The sequence below is a fragment of the Spermophilus citellus genome, assembly GCF_964194105.1.
Source record: "Spermophilus citellus genome assembly, chromosome: 11".
Taxonomy (NCBI): domain Eukaryota; kingdom Metazoa; phylum Chordata; class Mammalia; order Rodentia; family Sciuridae; genus Spermophilus; species Spermophilus citellus.
The window spans coordinates 95,643,226-95,670,585 of record NC_138192.1 but is presented as its reverse complement, the minus strand read 5'-3'; the positions used below and the strand labels follow the sequence as shown (position 1 = coordinate 95,670,585).

General features: G+C 32.5%; 1 long non-coding RNA gene across 1 annotated transcript in view; it reads left to right on the top strand.

Annotated features, from left to right (window-relative positions):
* Positions 1-27,360, top strand: part of LOC308631112 — a 70,612-nt gene that overhangs the window by 15,764 nt on the left and 27,488 nt on the right. The window contains exon 3 of the long non-coding RNA XR_014018110.1: positions 7,479-7,646. This is a non-coding gene — a long non-coding RNA (uncharacterized lncRNA). The remainder of the gene's footprint in view (positions 1-7,478; positions 7,647-27,360) is intronic.

Genomic DNA, 27,360 nt, shown 5'->3' with positions numbered 1-27,360 from the left:
TAGCAATGTCATGCATCGGTAATTTTCTTGACTAAGGCAAGGCACATCATGGATTTCAGCTTTTATATTAACTGCTCTTCTTAGTTGGTGTTTATTTCAATCTCAATACTCATGTGAGGTGCAGAGGTGAGAAAAGGAACAGAAAAAGTGATAGCTTTTTGCTTCAACTAGCAACACATAGTAGAGATTCAAGATAATTGAAACAGACAGACACAATAAAGCAATTAAATTTTTATTTCTTTTTAAAATTTAGCTTCTGGCTCTCAAGGAACATAAATTCACACAGACAAGGTAGGATAAGACTCAGGATAAAGAAGATTGAGAAAGCTCAACATAATAAAAAAAATCTAATTTTGTTTTTATTTGACTTTCAACCAAGAGACCAAGTGTTGAAATCAAAACAAACCCTAAGGCTTGTACATGCCAGTTTTCAGTGTATTCTACAAAACAGAACTTTTAAGTATTATACTGAGTAAACAGCTTCTCACCTCATGGAGAAAACAAAGCAAAAACTCAAAACAAATTCTGTCCAAATTTGGATTAAAAATTTTGATAATATGCAAAGAAAAAACAACAAACTAAAAACTTAAGTAAACTAACAAATAGAAAAACTAAGACACTTTTGTTAGTGAGGATAAATCCAACACATATTAAGATTTATGTATGAATTTTGACTTACTAAAGATTATATGAATGGAGAGAATTCCTTTAAAGTAAATTTAGTTATATTTAATGAAATGATATAAAACTATTCTAGATAATGTTTGATTGAAAAGTGAGAATATTTTATTTTTTAATGATGTTAGCAAAAAAAGCATTATTCCACACTTTTTTCCAATAATATTCTCATAGTATCAATTCACAATCATTACCACTGTGAGCATCAGACTATGTATCTTTATTTGTGAGAACATATTTAGCACATCTTTTTAATTTGTGAAATTAAGAGAAAGCTGATCCATTAAACATAATGCATATTAAATTATTGATTAGATAAGGTTAACTTTTCAAAGTTTAGGATATTAAACAAATGAAAAAATATCCAATAAAAGAATAAGGTATATGAACTTTTAAATGCAAAGTAATATAGTTTAGAAAAAATGATAAGCAACAAATTTGACAAGGTCCAATTAACATTTCAAATTTAATGTATTCAAAACTGAACTTATGATCTTCTGTTCTACATATGATCCACTCCTAATACTCCAAATCAAAGTAAATGACATTTCTACTTTTCATGTGGTTCAAAATAGAAATATGTGTTATTATTTACACCTCTCTCTCCTACACTCTCCAGATCCAATACATCATCAAGTTTGGCTATTCATTATTATTATTATTATTATTATTATTATTATTATTATTATTATTTTGTTAGGGATTGAACCCAGGGCCTTGTGTGTGCTAGGCAAGTACTCTCTCTGAGCTACACCCTTAGACCCCTCTTTTCCTTTCTTCTACTTGTATCTGAAGTTGTCTTTTCTCACCGTCACTACTCTGATTAGCTTAAGATGCCATCTTTTCCTGTCTCCTTGATTTCACTAGCCTAATAGTGCTTCTTTCAATATCTAATTTACCTTCCCCAGATCTTCCTTATTACATATAGTAGGTAAAGCAATTTTTTAAAATAAAGATTGGATCTCATTATTCCTTTTAAAAAAAGAAACACACACACAAAACACAAAAACAAAAACAAAAAAACCCAAGAACAACAACAAAACTTTTCCCAGGCTGGGACTGTAGGTAAGCTGTAGAGCTACATTCCTGGATTGGATCCCCAGTATTGTCAACTAAATAAATTAAGACTTCTAACAACTTTGTAACAAACCAAGGAATATACACAGAAACTTAATCATGCCTGAATATTTCTCATGTTCTTGTTTCAGAATATCCCCCAACTAGTTTAAGCCATATTTTTTATTTGTTTGTGTTTTTTATTGCCTTTTTGAAAAGTTTATAATAAATATACATAATATCATGGTTCATTTTGACACTATTTTATAAACATGAAATAAAATTTGTTCCAATTCAGTTCATACTACTTCCCCTTTCCCTGCACTCCTCCCTCCCCTTGTTCCCTTTCCTCAGTTCTATAGCTTTTTCTTCCATTTATTTATTATTGTTTTAATTCAGTACCTTTTGTATATACATAAAAGTGAAATTTACTGTGGTATATTCATATGGGTCCTGCCTTTTTTTTTTTTTTTTTTGTACCCGGGATTGAACTCAGGGGCACTCAACCACTGAGCCACATCACCAGCCCTATTTTGTATTTTATTAGAGACAGTGTCTCACTGAGTTGCTTAGTGCCTTGCTAAATTGCGGAGGCTGGCTTTGAACTTGTATCCTCTTACCTCCACCTCCTGAGCTGGTGGGATCACAAGCTTGGGCTCTATGCCTGGAGGCCTGTTCCTGCTTTGTCTTGTCCCTCCTCCCTCCCATTCAATCCTCTTTCTCTACCCTATGTACCTCTCTTCTGTTTTCATGGGATTCCTCCAATTGTTTCTTTTTTCTTCCTCCCTCCCTGCCTCTCTCCCTCCCTTCCTTCATTCCTTCCTTCCTCCCTGACTCCCTCCCTTCCTACCTTCCTTCTTCCTCGTTTCAGTTTAGTGTTTGCATATCAGTAAAAACCATTTTGACCCTTGATTTTCAAGGTCTGGTTTATATAATTTATAATGTTCTCTAATTCCTCCCATTTACCAGCAATTACCATAATTTCATTCTTATTTAAGACTGAATAAAATTCAGTTACATATACATACCACTTTTTTTTTTTTTTTTTTTTTAGTGTGGCTACATCCCTGTAGTAATGCTGAATAGAGATCTTTTAGATATATACCAAGGAGTGGGATAGATGGTTCATATGGTGGTTCCATTTCCATTTTTTGAGAAATCTCTAAACTGCTTACCAGAGTGCTTGTACTAATTTGTAGTCCCATCCACAATGTATGAGTGAAATTTTTTTGCCCATATCCCCGCCAAAATTTTTTATTATTTTTACTCTTTATAATTGCCGTTCTGACTGGAATGAAATGGAATTTCAGTGTAGTTTTGCTTTGCATTTTCCTAATTGTTAATGTTCAACCACTTTCATACATTTGTTGACCATTTGTATTTTTTCTTTCAAGAAGTGTCTCCTTGGTTCTTTTGCCCATTTATTAACCAAGTTATTATTTTTTGGTGTTAATATTTTTGAGTTTATATATATTCTGTATATTAATTCCCTTCTGAAGAGCAGGTAGCAAAGATCTTCTCCCATTCTGATAGGCTCTCTTTTCATGCTCTTGGTTTCTGTGCTGTGCAGGAACTTTGTCATTTCATGCTATCCCACTTTTTTATTCTTGGTTTTTGTTTTTTCAGCTTTTTCTTTGATATGACCAAAAGAACTAAAATATGCAATTTTACAGGAGTCTTTGTCCATAAAGGGCTGGCTTCATTGAGGCACAACATCATGGCAGAAGAATGTGGTGGAGAAAATCTGGTCAGGACATCACACCAGGAAGGAGAAAGAGATAGATAGAGAGAGAGAGAGAGAGAGAGAGAGAGAGAGAACGAGCGAGTACATGCTGTGTTCAACAAGGACAAAATATATATTCCAAAGGCATGCCCTCAGTGACCCACTTCCTCCGGACACTTCCTACGGTTACTACCAAGTTAATCCCTGTTAAGAGCTTAATGCACTGATTAGGTTAAAATTCTCATAACCTCTTTCATGACCCAATCATTTCACCTTTAAACTTTCTTGCATTGTCTCACACATGAGCTTTTGGGGGACACATCATATCTAAACCATAACAGTTTTATTTATTGAAATTTAAAAGTCATTTTAAGGAAGCTGATAGTTGTGCCAATATTTGGAATATTGAGCCACATTATTCTAGAATTGCAAGTTTTCTGGTCTAATTTTTAGGTCTTTAATCCATTTTGAATTGACTTCTGTGAAGAGCAAAAGTGATCTAGTTTCATTCTTTACACACACGAATATCCAGTTTTCACAGTCCCATTTATTATAAAGACTAGTTTTTCTTTAATGTATGTTTTAAGCACCTTTGTTGATTGTCAGATGACTGTATTAATGGGGTTTGTCTCTATGTCTTCTATTCTATTCCATTAGTCATTCTGTCTGTGTCGGTACCATTATCTTGCTGTTGTCTCGTCTGTTACCTAATCAAATGCCACTTTATTCTTGATTCCATTAATAGACTGTTTCCTGTTATGACCCTGCAGATCATGTTATAATTAATTTTCACTATTATTTACCTTGGTGTTTTTGTGTAATTATTGGCTTATTGTCATTTTTTCACACCAACTTTGAAGTAATATAAGCACAGGAAGTTTCTTTTGTTTCATGCTATATTCCTTCCATATGGCAATGGACTAGCTCATAATAAGCACAGAAAATTATTGCTAAATAAACTAGTAAGGAGCTATCTATTAGCATGTGTTATAAAAATTTAACATTCAAATAAATGCCACCATTCTGTATTGTTGTAAATCTTGAAGAAACAATAAAGGAAACATGGGAGTTTAAAGTTGTAGAGAGTCTTAAACTCATCTATGCCATTCTTATTTTATTAGCAACCAAGTATTAAGTTAAGAGGTTTATTAGACATCATACTACAAAAGAAGAGCCAAGACAAAAGTGAGGTCTTTCATCACTCCACCCAGTGCCAGTGCTACTGGCAGTCTGTGTCTCCTTTTCATGACTGTTTGCATTTCTCTGCCCTGTTTTCAGTAGCGTGGGCATCACTTTTGCATCTAGTGGTCTTCACAGTTAATCATTTCTTTCTTTGTGAAACTACTCTTCAATTTACAAATTACCCGAGTCTTGTTTTTACTGTTCTGACCATCATTTATTTAATATTGCTTCATTTTAAGCAAGGTTAAATATATATATTTGGGGATATCTTAAAAGCCATGAAACTGTCATAACTATCAAAATCAGAGACATTTCATCACCTTCAAGGTATCTTTTTACCATTATTATTATTATTATTATTTTTAGTAATAGTAGTGTATCCTAGCATATACTTTCTCGGCAAATTTTACATGTAATTACCATATTGTTAGCTGAAGTCAAGATGCTGTACATTAGATCCCAAATACTTGATCTCATAAGTGACAGTAAGTACATTGCAATCATTATTTCCTGCTCCTACCAGACCTTGGAAGCCACCATTCTACTCCCTGTTTCTATGAGTCTAGTTTAGACTGCAGATATGAGAATGACCTCATATAATATTTGTTTGCTATATCAGGCTTATTCCTTAACATACTGGATAGACTAGGAGGACACTGTGCTTGTTCCTTATATGTGGTTGTTATTCAACGTTCTCTCCTTGTTCTCTCATACTTCACATATTCTGTAACATTTCAGGGTGATTGCATAGGCTTCAAATTTGTTTACTTCCCAGTATGTGTGTGTGTGTGTGTGTGTGTGTGTGTGACAGAGAGAGAGAGAGAGAGAGAGAGAGAGAGAGAGAGACAGAGAGAGAGAGACAGAAGGAGAACTATTCCAAAATTTAAATTCCAAGATGGTTCATTTTCCAAAACCAAATAAATCTAGTGGACATTCCTATTGCTATTTAGAAACCTCATAACAACATAAACAAAATTAATTTAATCTGTCTAAATTAGTCTTTCCCTTTTCCAAACTGAGAACTGATGCTTAAGATTGTCATTTTTCTGTGCTCCAATGACTGAAAACTCAAAAATATCTGATTCATTTTTCACCCGACCTTCTTTCTTCAGCACAGTTCATTTGTCATCAATTCCCGTGAATTCTATCACTTCTATATTTCCAAGTCCACCCTCTGCTCTCTATCCCAGCTGCTACTGTCTTTGTCACTCTGTTGCTCTCAACTAGATTGCTTTGTCAAATTGAACTGGTCAACCTGTTGCTATGATATTCTTTTCAAAGCATGCTTCATGGTATCTTCACAGTCTTTTTAAGCTAAAAATTGACCAAGGTGCATTTCCTTATTTCCAAGATCAATATGAGACAAAATGGATGCACCTTGAGGATATTATGCTAATAAGCCAGTCACAGAAGGACAAATGGTCCATGATTTCATATGGATTAAGTATCTAAGAGTCAAACTCACAGAAGCAAAGAATAAAATGGTGCTTGACAAAGGCCTCTCAGGGGAGAGGAACTGGACAATGCTAATAAACATATGTAAACTTTCAGTTGTACAAAATGAGTAATTTCTAGAGATCTGGTGTATAACATAATGGTTATAGCAAATAATACTATTTTGTACTTTTAAAAATCTGTTAATAGGGTAGGTCTCTTGTTAAACTTACCACAACTGAAGAAATAATTATCATGGTGTTCTCCTGAATCAAAGAGTTTACCATCAAAACTATTTTATTTTTCTTTAACATAAAATGCAAAATTTTAATTATGCCTTAAAAATTTTTGGTAAAAAATTGGACAAAACCTAACTTGAATTAGTTAAAACAAAAACATAATTATTTACTTATGGAATCGAAGAAAGGGATCAGCAGTCAAATTATAGTAAAGGGAAAGGTAATTGTATATATCAGGTTTAATTAAATACAGGAGCTCAGACACCATTGAGACTCTTTTGCTCTCTAAGGGTCCTTAAACTCTTGCATGATTTTCTGTCAGTTTATACTATTTCAAATGAAGTAAAACTTTATCTAAGCAGGATCTCAGATTTTCATGAGATAAATAATAACCTTTTTTAATAACCTTTTTTTCAAGTTGATATTGCCTTATCAGAACCCTATTTTTGTTTCAATGATAATAGAAAAGTGCAATAGAACCAAAGCAAAGGAATTATGAAAAAATAACTACAAAATACTGATCCTAAATAGAAACCCAGTTTATGAGCAAACAGCTAAATAATTTAACCAGTGGGTTTTTTTCTGTTGTTTTTATTGTTGTTGTTGTTGTTGTTGTGTGTGTGTGTGTGTGTGTGTGTGTGTGTATGTTTGCCCTACTTTAATCACATTACAAAGTTTGAACTTCATTTTCTAAGTATTGTTATGGTTTGTGTGTGAGGTGTCCCCCAAAAGCACACGTAAGACAATGCAAGAAGGTTCAGAGGAAAAATGATTGGGTTGTAAGAGTCTTGACCCAATCAGTAGATCCCCTGATTCGTAACTGAGTAGTAATTAAAGTGGTAGAGTGTGAATGGAGGAGGTGGGAATTTGGGCTTGGCTTTATATCTGGCAAGTGAAGTCTCTCTCTCTCTCTGCTTTCTGATCATCACGTTAGCTGCTTCCCTCTGCCACACTCTTCTGCTCTGATGTTCTGTCTCACCTTAGACCCTGAGGAATGGAGTCCGCTGTCTATGGATTGAGACCTCTGAAACTGTTATCCTCCAAATAAACTTTTCCTCCTCTACAATTGTTCTGGTCGGGTCTTTTAGTCACAGCAGTGAAAAACCTGACTAAAACAAGTATAAATTGACTTTTAAGAAAAGCTACAAATGTCTTTTATCTTTCAGAGAAAGAAAATGAACTGTGGCTTCCAAAAATATTTACAGAGCGATGTTGTCCTGTGGTTGTATTCCGTGAAGGACTACTGTGTTGCTGTTGCTCAGGATGGAAGCCAGATCTTCCTGCTGTTGTTTTGTTAGCAGAGTCATGCAGCTGACAATGGCATCCAAAAGAAGGTAGCAGTTCTCCACACTCTCTAATTTCCATATGTAGCCACAGAACTTAGCACAGTATGTATTCAAATCTAATTTGCTTCCTTTCTGATTTGTACATAAAGTATATGGTTTCTAAATTGGTCTAATGGAAGCAATTATCAGAGCAGTATTCACTGGAAGTGCTACATGTGAGGAAAACCCATACAAAACAAAAAATACATTTTCAAGATAGAGTTATATAGCCATTTTAATTCAAGAAGTAAGCAGATCATTGAATAACATCCTTATTAATGTGTTTTGAGTTCAATGAATTTTCCTAGAATCTAAACTACTTGAGGATGGCTGTGACTTTGCTTTGTTCAATACTAAATTTCCACTGTCATGAGAAGTAAATATTTTTCTACCATTTCATGTATATATACCTCCTTCTGTTCATCTTTGTTTTTTTCTACCTTTAAGTCACTGATACCTAGGTTTAGAGAGTTGTAAGTCAGTTACGTTTATAGTTAGTAACTTCTCTGAAAATCTCAGACAAAAAGTTGATAAATATTAAAGCTGTATCAGAGTCACTCTTACATAAATAAAATGGCATTCTGTAAAAGTTGAATTAGAACTTATTATTGACCTACCAAATTTAAAGTCATAAGAACCAACAGTCCACAGCAGGGGCTGTTCCTATTTCAATGCTCGGCACTCAGACCTCTGGGTTCAGATATTTGGTGTCTCAGTAACTGTTGAATGCGTCATTAGAATATGGAGGAAAGCTGTTTTCTGGATTTCTGTTTTGTGCTTTGTCCTAATATGGGTCACACCCCCCAAAAATGTGGAATATTTTAAATTTCAAACAGATTCAAAAGGGTCTTTTATTTTATAGAAACACATTTGTCCCCCTTTTAAATTTGAAATTTTTATCCCAGAACTTTATGTAGTAAAGGAACTATGCAGGGTTTTTATTGTTGTTGTTGCTGTTGTTCTAGAGTTATAAAAACAAAGATGCTTACAGTGCTTACAAAGTATTAGATACCTGTAGAGTGAACATGCTTGGGAACACTATTCATTTGTTGGCTTGGACCAATTTTAAATGCTGTAGGCAGAAGTCAAATTGCAAATAAAAACTAAATAATTGGTTTCTGAATATAACTTAAATAGAGGTTAATAATGTGAAGATAATGAAACAAAACTATTTTTAAACATTAAATATAAAAACATTCCTCTTTTGATGAACGGATAGGGAAACTTTGATATATATACACAATGAAACATTACTCAGCATCAAAAGAAAATAAAATCATTGCATTTGCAGTTAAACGTATGAAGTTGAAGAATATAATGCTAAGTAAAGCAAGCCAATCCCCCAAAAAACAAAAGCTGAATGTTTTCTTTGATATGAGGATGCTGATTCATAATGGTGATGAGAGGGGAGTATGGGAGGAACTTTAGATAGAGCAAAGGGGAGGGAGGGGAAAGGAGGGGGCAAAGGGGGTAGAAATGATGGGGGAATGAGTTAGACATCATTACCCGAAGTATATATATGAAGACACGAATGGTGTGAAAATACTTTGTGTACAATCAGTGACTTGAGAAATTGTGCTGTATATGTATAATATGAAATGAATTGCATTCTGCCATCATGTGTAACAAATTAGAATAAATAAATAATTTAATTTAAAAAGTTTCTCTTTTCCCTTATATTCTGACATTGTGTATTAAGTAAAATTTTGAGAGATAATCTCAATAATCAAGACCTGCCAATTTAACCACAAAGTATCTTCTTGACTATTATTATTAGACATTCATCTACAGACATATTTTCTAGAAAGTTCTCAATTTTTCTTAATTCTATTTTTTTTTTTTCAATTAGACATTTGAGCCCACCATGTTAGCCTTTCTGTGCTATTTTTATTTTTGGCCTTGTATGTTAATATTCCTTTGCACTGGTTATGTGTTTCTTATTACACTTTTTTTCTTTAGTTTAAAATTTATGAATGGTCTTATGATTATTTTAATTTTAATCTTTCTAGAAAAAAGCATGCACCATTCATTTGTGAAGTCTAACATTAGTGGAACATCTACATGTTCCATAAAAATAAAAAAAAAAACACTATATTACACTCCAACTTTGTTTATTGACCATTTTGACATGCGCACCATTTTTATTGAATTGTCAAAATTGTTAATGTATTTCAAATTCATAATGCATTATTTTTATTTTTTCTATAGCCAATATATTTTTTAAGACTAACTCAAAGATTTTACTCTTTTCTATTGATCTTATTTTCAATTTGAAGCAAAGATTTAGGGTATTTAGTAACAAAGAGTGAAATGCTTTTAGTTGAAAACATCCCCACACTGGACAAAATATGTAAAGACAATGGTTTTCAAACAGATGAACACTCACAAAGGACAGTAATATCTAAAAGTGGAAATTCATGAGTTGAACCTGATAAATGCTGCATCATAATATCTAAAGAATTTCCAGGACATTGGGACAAAAGAGAAGAACTTAAGAACCAAATTCTAAGAGAACACTACAAGGAAAGAGTTGAGTGCACACCCTTCGGATCTGTAGAGGCCCCTTTTAGGAAAACCAGTACAGAACTGAAAACAGTACGTATGTGAGAAAATTTCTTACAGTGGGGAAAGAATCACTGAAAGGCTTAGAGAATGATACATGAAGTTCACGGAGTATCAGAAATGAACCCTGTTCCCTTTATTCCAACTGGGAAAACTCATAATTCACTGGAGATTAGGAAGAGTACTCAGAGAGGTTTTTAGCTAATAGTTCAGATTAGTAAGCTCTAGACAAATACCATTTCAGTTCAGCCTGAAAATCTTAAAAGCAATGATTCCAATTAACAAGTAATTGAAACACATCCCAGAACAAAGCTCAATAATATTTACAATGATGCATAAATATCTAGTATCTGCAAAAATAAAATTCACAATATCTGGCATTCAAACATTGCCAGGAAAAAAAAAAAAAGCAATAACAACAGGAAATGTGAATCAATTAAAGCTTAAGTAGAGGAGAATAAACAGAGAATGAGAATAAAACAGGTAGCATAAGAATATTCTTATTTTAGCATTGTTTTTTCTAGTTCTCTGAAGCATGTCATTTGTATTTTGATGGGAATTTCATTGAATCTGTGTATCACTTTTGGTTTTACAGATATTTTGACAATACTAATTCTTCCTTTCCAAGAACATGAATGGTTTTGATATTCCAAGTTATTCTTCAATTTTTTTTTCTTCAGCATTCTATAGTTTTCATTGTAGAGGTTTTTCACTTCTTTGCTTAGATTTATTTCAAGGTTTTTTTTTTTATTATTTTTTAGGTCACTGTAAATACAAAAGTTTTCCTGATTTCTTATCAGATTTATTATTGAAGTATAGAAGAGCTTTTGATTTTTTATGTTGATATTTTATTGTGTTACTTTGCTGAGTTTGCTTATAAGCTCTAGAAGTTCTTGATGTAGTTTTTTGGGGGTATTCCTCATATAGGGTCATGTCATCAGTAAATAGAGATAATTTAACTTCCTCTTTGCCTGTTTCTATCCCTTTAATTTCCTTCTTTTGCCCGATTTCTGTGGCTAGAATTCAAAAACTGTGTTTAATAGGAGTGATGAGAGTAGAAATTTTTCTCCTATTTCTTATTTAGAGGAAATGATTTCAGTTTTTCTCCATTTATTATGATGTTGACTTTGATATTGTCGTATATACTCTTTATAATATTAAGGTATTTTTCTTCTATTCATAGTTTCTTCAGTGTTTTTAGTATGAATGGGTCTTGGTTTTGTCAAGGACTTTTTCTGCATCCTTTGGGGTATTTATGTGATTCCTACACTAAATTTTATTTATATGGTGAGTTACATTGACTGATTTATCTATGTTGAATACAACTTGCATCCCTTGAATAAAAATGACTTGGTCATGGTTTTTGAATGCAGTTTGTTAATATTTTATTAAGGATTTTTGCACCTCTCTTTATCGGGGTACTGATCTGTAGTTTCCTCTTTAATGTGTCTTTTCCTGGTTTTGGTAGCAGGATGATATTGGCTTCATAAAATTAGGTTCTCTTTCTAATTCTTGGAATAATTTGAGGGAGGTTCCCCTTAGTTCTTCTTTAAAAGTCAAGTATACCTTGGCTGAGAATTTATATTATGCTGGATTTTTCCTTGTTGGAAGATTTTTAATTGTTCTTTCAATCTCATTTCTTCTTACTGGTCTATTAAGAGTCCTGAGATTCATATTGAAAAATAAAAGACAAAGAATAGCCAATAGCAAGAAAAACAATTCTGGAGGCATTACAATATCTGATCTCAAATATACTACGGAGAAATAGTGAAAAAAAAAACAGCATGGTATTGGCTTCAAAACAGAAATTAAGACACAGAGACAGACTCACAGAGATACTGTCATCTGATCCTTCACAAATAATTCTTTACAAATCAAAAAATACATTGAAGAAAATATAACTTTTTAAATAAATAGTGATGAGAAAACTAGATATTCATATGTAGAAGAATAAAACTGGATCCTATTTTCTACCTTGAACAAAAGGTAAGTCAAAGTGAATCAAAGACTTAGGAATTAGTACAGAAACTTTGCAACTGTTAGAAGAAAACACAGGCTTAACACTCAAATATATTGGTGCAGGCACTGACATCTTTAACAAGACCCTAAAGCTCAAGATATAAAATGGCAAATCAATAAGTGGGAAGATATCAAATTAAAAATCTTATTCACATAAAAAGAGTAAGATAAGACCATGCATAGAGAGACTATAGAATGTGATAAAATCTTTGCCAGGTACTTCTTCAACAATGGATTCATATTATAGAGGACTCAAAAAACTTAGCATCCATAAATCCATCCAAAAAAAAAAAGTCTACCCAATGAATAAATGAGGAAAAGAACTAAAGTGTTATTTATCAAAACAAAACAAAAAATACTAGTTACTAACAAATTTAAAAAAAAAATGTTCAACATCAAGGGAATGCAAATCAAAACAACATTGAGATTTTTACCTTACTCCATCTACAATGGTAAGATCAAGAATATAAGTAATAATAAATGCTGGTTAGGATGTGGGGAAAGAGGTACACTCATACATTGTTGGTAGGACTGCAAATTAGTATAAGGACTCCAGAAAATGTTATGGAATTTACTGGAAGACTGGGTATGGGTGCACTATATGACCCAACTATCCCACTTTTTGACATTTATCCTAAAGAATTAAAATCAGCATATTATAGTGACACAGACACATCAATGTTCATAACAGTGCAATTTACAATAGCCATTGTGCCTACCACCATATGAAAAGATCAAGAAATTGTTATATATATACACAATAAAGTTTTACATTTTCTGGCAAATGGATGGAACTGAAGAACATCATGGAAAGTGAAATAAGCCAGACTCAAAAAGTGAAAGGTGAAATATTTTCTCTCCTAAGTGTAAACTAGAGTGAAATAAGTGAAAAGTTCAAGGTGGGGAAACCATGAGACTAGAAAAGAAATGAATGGAAAAGAGAAAAGGATTGAGGACCAGGGAGGAAGAATGGGAAAAGGGAGGAACTATGGAATAAAAATGACCAAATTATGCTATATACATATTTTTTTAAAATTTATTTATTTTTTTAGTTTTCGGCGGACACAACATCTTTGTACGTGGTGCTGAGGATCGAACCCGGGCTGCACGCATGCCAGGTGAGCGCGCTACCGCTTGAGCCACATCCCCAGCCCAGCTATGTACATATTTGAAGATAAAAAAAGTGAATTCCACTTTTATGTATAACTATAAGGCACCATTTAAAAAATAATAAGTAAGTAGAAGGAAGGCCAGAGGATTAGAGGCAAATGAACAGAATGGGGAGAAGAGAAAGTGGAAGTACTGGGGACTGAAACAGAACAAATTATATTCCATGCATACATAAACATGTCAAAATGAACTCCACTACTATGGGTAACTATAATGAACTAATAAAAACACTTAAAAATTAAAATTAAAGATATTATATTAAACACAGGGCAATAAAAACTATCTGAAATAAAACTGAAAGAGAAAAATGACTGAAAATATTAACAGTTTGTGGATACCTTCAGAAACTTAATATAGGTGTAATTGGAGTCAATTAAAGAAATCAAAAAGGTACCAGAAATACATTTGAGGAGATTATGACCTACAATATCCAGTGGAAAGTTACTATATCATTTTAATAATTTTGTATCTATAATTTAAGAAGCATTCATAAAGTTAACATGGGAAAGATTAGAATATGTTTCAATGCACTTATATTTATGACTAATAAGTTTATTTTGAAATATATACCTGAGTAATTTTTATTCCTTTATACTATTTATTTGTTTTTATGTGGTGCTGAGAATCAAACCCAAGGCCTCACACATGCTAGGCAAGCACTCTACTGCTAAGCCACAATCCCAGCCCCTAATTCAGTATATTTTTTAAGCTCTATTGTAAGTGGGATAGTTTTCCTAATTTCTCTTTCAGTTGATTCATCATTGGTGTGTAGCAACTTAATTGATTTATAGGTATTAATTTTATATCCTTATACTTTACTGAATTAATTTGTGAGTCTTAGAAGTTTTCTAATGGAGTTTTTGGGATCTCATAAATATAGAATCTTGTCTTCAGCAAATAGAAACAGTTTGAGCTCTTCTTTTCCTATTCATATATATTTATTTTCATTTTGTCTAATTGTTCTGGCTAGAATTTTAAGAACTATGTCTAATAGAAGTGGTGAAAAAGGGTATATTTGTTTTATTCTAGTTTTTATAGGGAATGCTTTCAGTTTTTATCAATTTAGATTGATGATGCTGGCCTTGGGTTTAACATATATAGCTTTTACAAGGTTGAAATATGTCCTGATATAACAAGGACGGATCAACTGAAAAAACAAGTAGGAAAACTATCCCATTCATAGTAGTCTCAAAAAAATAAAATACTTGGGAATAAATCTAACAAAAGAAGTGAAAGACCTCTACAATGAAAACTATAGAACACTAAAGAAAGAAATTAAAGAAGATCTCAGAAAATGGAAATATGTCCCATGTTCTTGCATAGGCAGAGTTAATATTATAAAAATGGCCATAACTAAAAATGCTATACAAATTTAATGCTATTTCTGTTCAGATTCTAATAAAATTCTTCAGAGAAATAGAAAAAGCAATCTTGAAATTCATTTGGAAAAATAAGAGACCTGAAGCAATAGCCAAAACAATCCTCATCAAAAAAACGTGAATCAGGAGGCATCACAATAGCGGACCTCAAATTCTACTAAAAATAGCAAAAAAAAAAAAAAAAAAAGCTAAACAAAACAAAACATGATATTAGCACAAAAACAGACATGAAGACCAATGGAACAGAAAACAGAGAGACAAACACGCATAAATACAATTATGTCATCCTAGACAAAGGTGCAATAAACATGTGTTGTAGAAAAGATAGATTCTTCAATGAATGATGCTGGGAAAACTGGAAACTCACATGTAGCAGAATGAAATCGAGCACCTATCTCTTACTGTGAACAAAACTCAACTCAAAATGGATCAAGGACCTAGGCCTTAGACCAGAGACCATGCATCTATTAGAAGAAGGACTAGGGCAAACTTTCCATTATGTAGGCTTAGGAACTGAATTCCTCAACAAGCACAATAAATAAAAGAAGAATCAATAAATGTGATGGTATTGAACTGAAAAGCTTCTTCACACCACAAAGGAAACAATCAAGAATGAGAATAGAGAGCCTACATTAAAAAAAAAAAAAAATCTTTGCCATCTGCACCTTAGGTAGAGCATTAATCTCCAGGGTATATAAAGAACTCAAGAAACTAACACCTAAAACAAACAAACAAAAAACAAAACAAATAACCCAATCAATCAATGGGAAAAGGAACTGAACAGGCATGCCACAGATGAAGAAATATGAATTGTCAACAAATAGATGGAAAAAAAATGTTCAACTTCTCTAGCAATCAGAGAAATGCAGATTAAAACTCCACTGAGATTCCTTCTCACTCCAATCAGAATGGCAATTATCAAGAATACAATAATGATAAATGTTGGGGAGGCTGTCAGGAAAAGGGTACATTCATACATTGCTGATGGGACTGCCAATTGGTGCAACCACTATGAAAAACAGTATGGAGAATCCTCAGAAAACGTGGAATGGAAACTCTATTTGACCCAGTTTTTCCACTCCTTGGTATATGCTCAAAGGACTTAAATCAGCATACTCTAGTGACAAAACCATATCAATATATACAGCACAATTCATAATAGCTAAGCTATCCCTGCAACAGATTAATAGATAAAGAAAGTGTGTTATATACACACAATGGAATATTGCTCAGTGACAGAAAAGAATGACTTTATACCTTTTGCTGGGAAGTGGATGAAAAAGAAGATTATCATGCCAAATGAAATAAGCCAATTCCCCCCAAAACAAAGGTTGAATGTTTTCTCTGACATGGGGAAACTAGCACACAATAAGGATGGGGAGGGAAACCTATAAGTTCATTATATTTAAAAAAAAGGTCATAAAGGGAAGGGAGTGGAGATGGGAATAAGAAAGAGAGTAGAATTAATTGGGCATAACTTTTCTCTGTATGGATACACCACCCGTGAGACTCCACATCATGTACAACCACAAGAATGAGATCCTAATTAGAATGTTATACTTAATGTGTATATAATATGTGAAAGTACACTCTACTGTCAGTATATCTAAAATGAACAAATAAAAAAATTGGGTTATTTATTTCAGTGGTTTCTATTTTTAAAAGTATTTTGGATGCTAATATGTCAAATCTTCACTTTGCTTTCATTTCTGGGGTCCTGAAGATTTCAGAACATTTTAATCCAGCACCATGATTTTTTCCCCACTATAATCTAACCTCAAAATGTGTTATTCTCTCTTAAATCCACATGTTAAAGGCAATAAACCTCATTTTAAAATAATTCATTTTCTTTTTCCTAGAATCAATGACAAAGACCAGCAAAATCATTCATTGCCCACACTTGGTGCTCAGAATGCAACCTGCAAGGTGAATTTTATCCTCCAAGTCTGTGGCTCCCAAATCTTGCTTATCAGCAAACATCCTGCAGATTTCTGTCAACTTGAGCTCTGACACTCATTCCAGACAATTATTTCAGTCACAAGAGTGATGACAGGGGACAAGGATTATCCAATTTTCAAAAAAAAAAGAAAGTATAATTTAAATTATATCATTATTTGGTTTTTAAGGAGTCCTAAACTATCAGGCCATAATTTATTTTGAAAAAAATCAACACATCATATTTCAAAAAGGAATGTTGGAGGCAAATCCTAACTATTCCTCTTGACTATGAAAGAAAAGAGCAATAGATTAGATAATTTTTTAGATAAGACATCTAGAAATAATATTTTAACTCTGTCATACAAGCAGTACTAAAACCTAGTAAAATTTATAAATTGGTTTGGCATATATCATGTCAAGTAGAATGCATTATTTAAATTGGAAATAGAATGATTTCATCCTATAAATTACATTGATAGGTATTATCTTAAGTACTGATAAAGAGGAATAAGCCATGAAGAAATGCCTTGCTACTATAAATTTTATAAATCATCTATGACTTTTATATTGGGAAATATTTTGTGTCATTCATTTGTCAACAATAAGGAAATTTACACAATACACCATACTGCATTAATTATATGAAATACGATATTATCCCTGTAGCTTCATTAACATTTAAGGAAACTGGAAAGATGCACTCAAGTGTACTAAAACCATAAACTAGTTTTTGTAAAAGTGATTTAACATGTTTTGACTTATTTGAGGGTGCCCTGTAAAATATTACTTCTAAAGACCTACTCAAATATTTTTTAACTGTGATCCTATGTTTTAACAATCCTTTTCTCAAAATATCCCACATTGTATTTGTATAATCTTATTTAACAACTAAGTGTCTCCTTTAGTTTAATTTTTAAAAAAATATATAAAAGCAATATTAATTCTAATTCTGGCCCTCAGCTAATTTTAATAAGCAATAATATTTATGTCTATGTAGAACTTCAAAATCAAAATTCCAATATGACAAATACTAAAAAGCAAGAATCATCATCATCATCATCATCATCATCATCATCATCATGCAAAGATACATAAAAGCTGGCAATTTCTCATTTTGAATGATAAAGAATGTAAATAATTTTGTTGGTATTAGTTCTAGGATCAGTTTTCTGTAAGTTTATGACTGAAATGATTCTCAAGATTTTGGTTGCAAACTGATTTTATCTGTCTAATCTATCATTTATAAATATTGTCAGAAACATAAATAATGAATGTTATTTATATTTTTTCTTTAACTTATAGAATTTTGATACATTGCTTGATACAAATTGGATTAAACTTGCATAAAAACAATGTATCAAAGGTGCTAAATATCCTGGGCTGCAGATACAGCTCAGTTGGTAGAGTGCTTGCCTTGCATGAAAAAGGACTTGGATTCTATCCAAGCACCACACACACACACACACACACAAAAAAAAAAAAAAAAAAAAAAAAAGAAAGAAATGTTAACTATATTTCATCCAGGAAATAGCATCCAATAAATTAGTCTAAGGAGCAAAATATTTACAAAGGCTTAGCCAGAAAGATATTCACTGAGGCATTGGGAGAATAAATCATAAAGCCCAACATATTAAATAGCAGAAATTCTTGTTAGGAGACTTAGTGACACAAGAAAACAGAATCTCTTGATAATTGAACCATATAGAGAAATTTTAAGTTTTCCCTTTGAAAGTTTGAAAATGTTAGTGTATAAATAAGCAGATAATGACAGATTAACAGGGGAAAGAAGCATACAGATTTGTTAGCATAAAGCAACCTAAGTACAATATTCAAAGGACAACTGGATAATTGAAAAGTGCATATTGTATCAAAAGAAACTTGGGGGTCCCAGAGAGAGGTAGTGACTAGTCATGTGAGGGTAAATGTAAATGAATGAACAAAACAAAGGCATCCTATTATCCAGGTAAAGTCTTGCTTACAGGTGACAGCCATAAAAAGGTCAATATAAAGAAGAAGAAAAAGAAAGAAAAAGTCACTTGTGATTTCTGTATGGGGCAGCTCTCAAACTCCCACTCTCTTTTTGGTACAAACAGAACTTTCTAGGAAAATAGAGGGATATCAGATAGAAAAGCTTCTATGGGCATCACTCTTTATTAAATATATTTTAAAAGTCTTTTAATGAAAGGAGAGCTTTTCAGACATTCATGTGTCTGCAACTCCTCTAAATAGCCATCTGGAAATGTGCAGAAGAAGAATATTTTGGGATGGCCTGTTTTTATCCCTTTTGATCTAAAGAAAGTTGGTCTTCATATTCTCACATTTTCTCACAGAGATGCGTTATCTATCTAAGCATGAGTTTGCAATGGGGTTTCAGCTCCATTGCCTATCAGCTGGCTGTTTGGAGTCCTCCTGTTTTTGGGTTCTTCATTTGTCTTCTCAATTCCCTTTTATTCTTCCCGTTCTGATGTTCCTACTGTGTCTTGTGTCTTCTAATGATTTATTCTTATTTTGTTGTACTTCATGTTTCAAATGAGATACGTAGCCATCAAGTTTACTGTACCTATTGTCTATGGATGCTCTATATACTTTTATGTTCAAATGCAGAAACATTCAAAATGAAGCTTCAAAAGCTATCGATGTGTTCTAAGAATTCATTTGCTCATCATTTTAAACAATAGAGAATGTGGTTTTCTTCTTGTTAAAGGTTAGCTTTGGTAATGAAGATAAACTCTTTAAACAACTGTGGTAATGATTAACATATAGGTTTTGATCATAGATGGTCTTCCAATTGTTTTTCTGTTATTTTTGTTTGATTGTTTTCATTATATCTGATTACTGTGGCATGATTTTATTTTGTAGTTAACTACTCACTGAAATGGGTGTATACTAGAATTAATAAAAATTGTAAAGAGGAGAGGATGCCAAACTTTCCATAAAATCTCTTTCAGTGCTGGGAACACACATAAAATAAATGCCTTATAATAAATGTATAGATTAAGAAAATAACCATATGATTTTGCATTTATGACTTTGAATCTTATAGTTCAGATGCAGGCTTTTTAAATAATATTAAATAAGTGTTGTAAGAATAATAAATTGTAGGTTGCTGTTTAAGCTTCTTTGTTTTACTTTTTTTCTGAGTCCCCTGACTGGTGATATAGCAATTCCAGCAAAGGACTGGCAGTGCTAAGACAGAATTCAGTTTCTAGCTCTCTAATGTGTCAATTATTAGCTTTAGAAATCACAAAGAACAGCAGAATAAAAAGTACATCATATTAAATTATTAAGAAAATGAAGACATTAGAACTGTGAAAGCAGTAATAACAGGATTAAGTAAAAACCTATTATAGTCCACATCCTATAATTTTTAAGAAAAGATTTTGTTAATGCCAAGTAACCACAACTGCAATGCTTTTTTGGTCAGCTGGTTTTAATGATTGCAACTAATATCTCTCACTGAGTAGAAAAGTTGAAAGCTTTGTCGTATTGAAGTGTAAACACCTACTGCAAAATGGAACAGAGAAATATTTTAATCCTGCAGAACTTAATACAGAGTGCAAACTTAACAAATGCAACCTCTTTTTTGTAACTCTTAGGTAAAGAATCCCAGCTTGCTATTTATACCATTTCCAGATGTTTTTCTCCTTACTCACCTTGTGGGCATGTAGAACATAGTGGTCACTTGAAAGTACTACTGTGCTTTACTTCTCCATGGATAACATCGGGGAACAAAATGCCTGGACCTGAAAGTCAAAATGTAATTATAATGCATTAATAAGAACAGTTTTTAAAAAATATGAAACAAAAGAAAAGGAATATTTACTGACACTAGGCTATAGCTCCTATCAGGCTCTAGAATTAGAGTAATAAATGAACAGCAATTAAAAAAATTATATCCATATTAGTTCAAATAGGAAAGCTAAATTTTATAAGAATATCCAGCCTCCAAGGATTTTAATAAGATTTCCTTTACATTACCTTATAAATAAAAGTTTTCTTATATATGACTTGTTCAATCTGATAATTTTTTTACTTCTTTCCTCAATCATTTTATTATGCTTTTGTTTGATTTGTTAAAATAGAAGTAGCATAGCTCACGTTTTAAAATGTATTACACAATGTAAAACAGTTCTGCAAACTGTATTCATTATACAAATGAAAGATAACCTAAGACAATACTTGGCCTCTATAAAATATTGAATTTCCTCACATGAGGGTTTTTTTTTTAGATATTTAATCCTATGAAGTATTCATTAGATAAAAACTATTCATATAGTTAGAGATTAAAACACTTTCAGCATTTTCAGGGGAGTGTTGAACAAATCTCATGCATAATTAATAGTATATGCCATTGTGAACATCATCATGTTGAGATGGAGGTCACAATTAATTAATGGCTTAAATAACAAGACAAATAATGGGTATTGGCTCTTCAAAATTTAATGGGAATTTTATATGTAAATCAATTAGAAACATTCTTTATAAAGAACTCCATTCATATAATCGAACTCTTAGCATTTTCTATTTAGAATCTTTAAGAAGTATCTCTGAGTATATCTGGACACATATAGTGTTGGTTATGCTAGTTCATATCTGTTTGTCTATCTAATCGGTTATTATGGATATTTAAATGAATCCTCAGCATGCAAAATCATTCCAGGAATAAATTGTTCTCACTATTTTTAGCAGTTAGGAAAGTACATTTGCAAGTTAATGCCAGTGACTGTCATAGGTAAAGGGCTAATAAATTAGCCTCAAGAAGGGACAGAACTTAGCTATTTTACCTGAAGACTTTGTAAATGTGTGTTATGTGCCTTATGCTTATGAATATCATTAGAAAAAGCCTACCTTCCAACTTCTTAGCCAGATCAAAGAAAAGTAATTTAAATACTACTATTTGTTAGATTCATATATTTGAACTATTTTCTCTCCATATTTTCCTTTTATTAGCTGTTTTACTGATATGATACTAACTGGTATTATTAAGTTAGTAGAGTAAAAAAATTACTTTTTAAGTGTAAAGGATTACAAAATTCTATAAAATATTTTTTTATAATTGCAGGCCTGTGTGAGATTCAAATTCAAGTTTGTTGGCATCTAGTGCAACTTAATGTACTTACAAATGTTCATTAGGAAATACTGATTTCAAACATATCTCAAAATTAAGAATAACATCATCAGCCTGGTGCTTTGGCACAGGCCTGTAATCCCAGCAGTTCACCAGGCTGAAGCAGGAGGATTGTGAATTCAAAGACAGCCTCAGAAAAATTGAGACGCTAAGCATCTCAGTGAGACCCTGTCTCTAAATAAATTACAAAAATACAAAATAGGGGTGTAGATGTGGCTCAGTGGTTGAAAGCCTCTGAATTCAATCCCCAGTAGAACCCTCCCACCAAAAAAAAAAAAAAAAAAAAAAACATAACATCATCATAAATACAAATATTTGCTGTTTTTGCCTTTCAGTCTAATTTGGGAAGGAAGTATTGAAAGCTTCACTTTAGTCTCACACTACACTCTTGCACTATATTGAACATTAATCCTTCTTAACGTATTTATAAAAGTAATGCACTCCTGAACAAATCACTCAGATGTTTTCTGACCTGCTATAACTTTCAGGAATTAGAGTGTTATGATGGAAAAGAAATTTCAACCATCATTAATCAATGAGTTTCTTTCTTTAAAAAGTCAAAGTAAAAGGCATGTATTTAAATTTAGCAATATTTCTAAGTGCATTAGAGTTGCAATGATCCATAGACCTCACCTTAATTACATTTTCTCATGGAAAGGTAAGCAAGTATAGAGTAATCTAATAACATAAGGCTTCTTAATTTTATAAGCATTTAAAAATTCAAAAACAGCAATTCAAAGATGTCAAAAATAGTTTCTTTCACATTATAAAGGTGAATAAATTGATAACCTAAGCACAAACACCAAAGTAAATTGCAATATGAATTCAACTCTGATAATATTGAGAATTGACTACTTGCTTCATGCTTCTGTGGGAGTATTCAAGTATAATAAATATAGAAGGCTTGTTGTTTTTGCTGATGAACTGTGATAATCCTCAAACACAAAATAGGTGATTCTTATCAATTTAGAACTTTCTAGTGCTATTATTTCTCTTATTACATATCTTACAGTCTGGTTTTAAGTGTTTCATGCGAAATATTTATTGTGGCTGTGGACTCAAACTCTGTTTAAACAAGAGATGTCTCCAAAGGCACAAACTCTTTACTTACAGTACACTACTGAAAACAGACCAGACACTGGATTTGTACATAACTTTTTTTGAATCCCAGTGAGACACTATAAACTGTGTGATGTTGTGTATGTCATTGAGCTATGAATGGAGCTTCATTTTCCAAATGTAGAAATTTGGGGAAAAACATTTCTAGCAAGTAGGAATGGGAACATATTTATATTGTGTTATAACATAATTATATTATGGTATATTTTTAATATACTTTGTATTTTAGAATACTTGCAGAATTACTGTATAATAAGTTTCCATATATCCAAACCTCAGTACTGTCATTATTAATATCCTACACTGGTATAGTTAATATTTTAAAATTAACATTTAGATCTGTTTTCTCTTCTAGGATCCCATCCAGGATATCACATATCACCATGTCTCCTGAGATTTCTCTGGACTGTGACAGTGTTTTAGTCAGATTTTTCACCACTGTGACCAAATGACTTGACAAGAACAATCAGAGGAGGAAAATTTTATTTTAGACTCAGAGTTTCAGAGGTCTCAGTCTATGGATGCCAATTTCATGGCTCTGGGTTAGAGATAAGGCAGAACAACCATGGTGGAAGTGTTCTGTGGAAGAAGAAAGTAGCTCAACACATGAAACCAAGAAGGAGAGAGAGAGAGAGAGAGAGACAACTGTGCTCACCAGAGACAAAATATAAACCCTGAAGGCAGGCCTTCAACGACATGCCTCCTACAGTTACCACCCAGTTAATTCGTATTAGTGGATTCCCACTGGTTAGGTTAAGATTCATAACATAATCATTTCACCTATGAATATTGTGGTATTTTCTCACACATAAGCTTTTAGGGGACACTCATATCTAAACCATAACTGACAGTGTCTCAGACTTTTCATGACCTCAACCAGTTTAGAGGTTATTGCTCAGGCATTTTGTGGAATGACCCTCATTAGGTGATAGTGTCCCCATTAATAAACTAAGTAAGGTTTGGGGAAGAAGATCATGGAGATTGCATGCCATTCTTATCAAGTCCTATCTGGGGCATGTGCTATTAATAATGGCTTATCACTGTTGTTGCTGACTTTTATCACTTGGCTGAGGTGTTGGCAAATTTTCTCGACCATTAATTTTCTCTTTCCCCCCTCACCCATTTCACACTTTACTCCTTAGAAGGAGTCACTCTGCATAACCTACACTTAAGAGTTGGAGTTACATTCCACATTTTATTTTCCCCATCTTTTATCATTTACCACATTCACTATAATTTGAATTTCTCATGTATGCCTCACAGAAACTTCTGAAAAAAAGAAAAAAAAATATTCAAATGTACAAACAAGTCTTCTGAGGTTGGGAGACATACCTTCACTCCTCCCAGTCATACAACTGTATTTTTTAATTTGTTTTTTTCTAGGTATACATGATAGTAGAGTGTATTTTGACATGTTATTTCTAGCCTTATATATGAATACATGACGAGTATAACTAACTCCATATCATACACCATATTTCATTTTATTTGGATTTCTTCTTTACTGATCCAAGCAGTACTAGAGTTCAAAACAGTATGTACTCAAATGTAGCATGAGTTTTGACTCTTCCCTCCATTCGTTTGTTTGTTTGATCATTTATTGATATCAGTATGGACAATGGATATTTACTTTATAATTCTGATTAAACTTCATTACCATATCATCTAATATAGTGCTCAGATTGTTCCCTCTCAAATACTAGAGCTTCTTCCCATTGACACCACTTCCTTTGGACATGTTACTATAGTTTGATTTTTGTTTTGCTTTTAGCACTCACTCTCTTTTTGGCATCATGAAATGCTCCAGACTCATCTTGTGGTTTTCCTTGCTCCAACCCTAGAATTGGTCATTTCCTTTTTCTCCAAGGAGCCTGGTTTATCTTAATGGAGAATAAATTAAAAATCAAGATCCAGGTAATGAGTGTGCTTATTGTTACTGCAGTGCTGTTGAGTCTATGATTTCTCAACAGAGTAAGCGATGAGATAAATAAATATGTACTGACTTTTATACTTAAACATATCTGTACATACATGCATAGGGAACAACTTGGAAATATTCATCTAACAATGGTTCACATTTTTGTCTCCACCTCTAATTTGGTAGTACATGTATCTTCCTTAAATTCTCTCTTTGCTTCTCTTATTCACTTTATAATCCATCACTGACAGCGAGAAACTTATCTGCCACCCATTGATTTAATTGTTTAGTACAAGTATGCATGAATATTGTGTTCATATTCTTAAACTACACACCATGGTCAAGAACTTTACCATCTAGAACACGATACTTACATATAATTTCTTTTCCCTGTCATTTTACTGTCTCCATCAACTTCTCAAGTTACTTAGGTCAGCATTTTTCTACATTCAGTGAGGTTACTACATTTGTAATAAAATTAGATTAGTTTGTCATAGTCTACTTTCCATTCTTGTATACCCAACAACTTAAATGATTTTAAATTTACATATATTATGATTCATTTTTTATACTGTAAAATTCTATAGGTTTTGACAAATGTAGAGTGTTATGTATCCATAATTATAATATTATTCAAAATAATTCACTGCACTTAAAAATCCTTTGTTATTCATCTATTTAAAATTCCCCTATCCCTGAAACTTTGCAACCACTAATCTGATTATCAAGATTATCATTCTATATTTTTGCCTTTTCCAGAATGTGAGATAAATGGAATCATATGATAAATAGATTTTTCAGACTACCTTCTTTCTCCTTTTATATATTTATAGCTTTGACTTGAGTTTAATTGTTTAAAACCTTTTGTATAGTTTTGTTTTTTGTCTGTTCTAGATTTTCTTTAATGTATCTTTTTGTCTGTAAATTATCACCTTGAAGCATTGAGTTCTCCTTTTTTTCTTATTGCATGGGAAGATAGCTAATAATTTTAAATATCTGATAGTATTATTTATTTTGTACTGAGACTATTTTATTTTTTAAAATAATGTGTAATGTTTTGCTTACTTTGTCTTGCATGTTCCTTAATAATCTTTAATTTACCATTTCATTTTTATTTTTTATTCCTTTCATTTCAAATACTTATCTTCTTTTGTAGTTAATGTCTATACCTTCCTTAGATTTTTATTATATCTGTATGTTCCTTTTAGAATTGTTTTATCTGAATTTTTTAACTTCTAATTTTTCCAGATTTCTCCATCTCTGAATTAATCTGCCTCCACTCCACCCATAATACTGTCATAATCTGAATCATTTGATATCCTGACTATGATGTATTCAAAAAGGTTAAAACGAGAAGAATTTAATGATAAAACTATTTTTAAAGATGTGTGTTTTTTTGTTTTTTTTTTAAAGAGAGAGTGAGAGAGGAGAGAGAGAGAGAGAGAGAGAGAGAGAGAATTTTTTTTAATATTTATTTTTTAGTTCTCGGCGGACACAACATCTTTGTTGGTATGTGGTGCTGAGGATCGAACCCGGGCCGCATGCACGCCAGGCGAGCGCGCTACCGCTTGAGCCACATCCCCAGCCCCTAAAGATGTGTGTTTTACTTAGCTTTTTCACTGCTGTGAACAAAAGATATGATGTGAATAATTTTAGAAGAGGAAAATTTTATTTTGGATTCATGGTTTCAGAGGTCTTGATTCACAGATGACCAACTCCATTGCTCTGAGCCAGAGGTAGGGCAGAATATTATGGGGGAATAGTGTGGCAGAGGAAAGTAGATAGGAATATGTCACCAGGAAGGAGAAAAAGAGAGAGGGAGAGAGAGCTAAAGAAAGATAAAGAGACTTACCCCACCACTGACATAATATAAAACCCAGAGGCACACCCCAATTACTCACCTCATCCAGGCACACCTTACCCGACTATAATTATCACTCAGTTAATCCTTATCATGGGACTAATTCACTGGTTAGGTTAAGGTTCTCATAACCCAATAATTTTACCTAAAAACTTTCTTGAATTGTGTCATTCATGAGCTTTTGGAGGATATCACACATCTCAACCATAACAATAAGCAAGGGGTAAGATGAAGGAGTAGCTATCACAAGCCAAAGAAGAAAACCATGAAAAAGGCTGCTTGATAGTAAGTGTGTTATTAGGTAGGCAGACTAGATAGTCAATTGAGCATCTCCTTTCAATGGAGGAGGGAGGATATTTAATATTACCTCATCTTCTAACTATCCTTTAATTTTCTTCTGGGGACTTGTATTGGACAGAAACACCTGGAAACCAGAATGTATGAATCCATTCCTATTTTTCATGTTTATCAACCCCTGGAACACACACCAGACTCAAGAGCAATTGAAAGTGGATCCATTCAGCACAGTATTTTATGAAATTCCCTTTCTTTATTTTATTTCAATAATGTATCTATCTGTTATCATCTATGTCTATCTCTCTCTCTCTCTCATTTGTGATAGTCCAAAG